The sequence below is a fragment of the Capra hircus genome, chromosome 20, assembly GCF_001704415.2.
Source record: "Capra hircus breed San Clemente chromosome 20, ASM170441v1, whole genome shotgun sequence".
Lineage (NCBI taxonomy): Eukaryota > Metazoa > Chordata > Mammalia > Artiodactyla > Bovidae > Capra > Capra hircus.
Window position 1 is genome coordinate 44,214,956 of NC_030827.1, and position 2,676 is coordinate 44,217,631.

The window sequence follows — 2,676 nt, forward strand, 5'->3', positions numbered from 1 at the left end:
ATGCACACAAATTTCTTAAACATTCAATCACCTGAAGATAAAAATGCACAGATGTATGGTGGGAAAAACTGTATCTAACACTGAAACTACTATAGGACTCCTTTAACAAGTCCAACTTTTAGTGATAAAACTACTGTTCTGGGCAAACGGCAGTCATAAACCCATATCTACTCAGACAAGTCTGAATGGTGCAGAAGCATAGTAACAGCATGAGTAAGAATGCCCTCACACAGCACAGGTTCTAGGGTAGACAGAGATTCACACAGACATCACTGTGTTATACTTTAAGGAAAGAGTTCCATTTACAACTCACATTAACTCATAGAAAAATAACCTGACCCTACACAAAATGTCCTTTTAGCAACATTCAAAGTAATTAACTGTTACAATTTCCAAAGTGGCAGAGGTATTGAAGCAAAGAAAAAAGAAAAAGAAAAACCACCCACAAAAAAGGCAAATTATGACAAAAGTATGCGTTAATCAACTGGACAGTATCCTCTTCCAAATTAAATGACACTGTACAAAAATTTGCTGGAATTTTTTTTTTTTTTTTTTTTTTTACAAAACTGAACTCTGTACATTTATACTTGAGTCCAAGCCATTCTGCACGTGGCGGGAAGCCACAGTTCGGTTACCTTTCCCACTCACAATTTTCTCCTCTTGTGGGTCTTGCTTGGAGTCTGTGTCATTTGAGTGGTGTGTGAGAAAGTTTTCACTGCCCATGAGAGAGTCTATACTTTCATACCCTGCACTGAGTTGGTTTACGTAACTACTACCTCCTCCGAGCTGCTGGAGGCCTTATTCCCATTCCCTGAAGAAGAAGGAAAGTCATCTTCGGCTGTATAACCCTCCCTGTGAAATCCAGACCCAGACGTCCTCTGCCAGGAGGAACTGCCATTACTTGGTCCACTGGCCAGATGACTGCAGTCTTTACATGTGGCCTCTGCCTGTCCTACAGGCGCAGAAGATGTAGTCCTGCTGGTACTCGGGCCTGGGGCTTGAGACTGCTGCTGTTGGTACTGAGCCAGCTGCTGGCGCGGCTCCTTCAGTTACTGCTGAAGAACTAGAATGGTACTCTGCATACCCTCTACTTCTTCTTCAAGTTGAATGATGAAGTCATTCAGTTCATCCTGACTGCTTTTAAGCCCTCACTATATTTCTTCTGTAAAGCCAACTCTGCTTCAAGTTGTGCAACAACATCCCTGGGACAGCTGCCTTCCAAGCTCTTGATTCTCCTGGATAAGCATTTGACACTTCGCCATTAACTTTTTGCCTGTTTGGCTCATTTGAGTGTGACCCAGCAGTTCAACAACAATCACGAAGTCCACGGTCTTATTGGCAAAACTGATATACAGTGTCTCCAAGTCACTATGCTCAAGGTTAAGAGCGATGCATATTCCATTTTTACATTTACTGGAATTTTACATGTTCAATTCATGGTTTTAAATCTCTAGGTTTTCATTCCCCCAAACTGTCTGAAGACACAGTGTGCCACAGACTTAAGACTTCTGTTTCTCCCTCTATTTTCTTCAAACAGAAACATTTCTCAAGTGTCTACATGTTCTAGAAGGGGAATTTTTCGGAGGTGGCCACTTCTTTGGAATAGTCCTACGCCATCAGGCCTCTGAAGCAAGGGGAGGGGGAAGAGAAAAAAGCTGAAACACAAGGTTCATCTGGTAAGTTTTACATTAACCTTTACAAGTTGGATAGTATAAGAATGTGGCTTTTTAGCTCAAAAAGTCTGAGTCTTGGTGTGGAAACGAGTACGTGGCTGTCCCACCACAGCTTTCTCACAGTAGGACTGTCAGGGAAGTCTTGACTGGGGAGTATGATTTGTTTACCTATCAGGCATAAACCTCCAGGCACTCAGTTAATTTTGGGCTTGTTCCAGTTTGTCTTTAGTCTGTTCCAGTTCACTTTTCATTTTTAGGAATAACAAGTTGATCGTTGGGTCCACTGTTGATCTCAGTTGTGCAACGCTAGGCTGCTGGACTTGCTTGAGGTACTGGATCTGAGTAGCACACTCTTGCATTTCTTGCTCCGTGGTTGTTAGTCTCTTTACAAGAATGTTTTCCCTGCGTGCAGATTCTTGCTGCTGCTGCTTTAGTTTTTCTTCAGATTCCCTTAAGCCAGTTACATCATTAGAGTTGAGATGTATGTACTTTCCCTTCAAAGCCTGCACATATGCTTCCTACTGTTTCCACCTTAGAATTAATTCATCTCGTGCCATAACTTTGAAGTCTGTTTCACTCAGTCGAACCTTTTTGGGAAGAGGTTCTTCGTTGGTCATCTTGAAGCCTCTCCAGACAGAGGCTGCGCCGGTGCCCGCTCAGTCACATAGGCCGACCCCGCGCTGTCCTCTCGCCGCCTGACCGCGCCGCCGCCACGACCCCGGTGCTGTCCTTTATTTGCGGGTCTCACTGCCACAAATGGCCCACTCCAGTATTCTTGCTGGGAAAATCCCATGGAAGAGGGGCCTGGAGGGCTACAGTCCAGGCAGTGCCAAGAGTTGGACATGACTTAGCGGCTAAACCACTACCCATATAGTTGATGAGCATATTTTATGAGCTAGCAATCCCACTACTCGGTGTATATCCTAGAGACAATCTTGCACATGTGCTTTTGTAGACATGAAATCATAATTTTCCTTCCAGTCCTGTTCATAATAGTAAAACA

The 2,676-nt window shown here is 43.7% G+C and overlaps 1 pseudogene; it reads right to left on the reverse strand.

Annotated features, from left to right (window-relative positions):
- Positions 559–2,299, reverse strand: LOC102183009 (annotated as a pseudogene).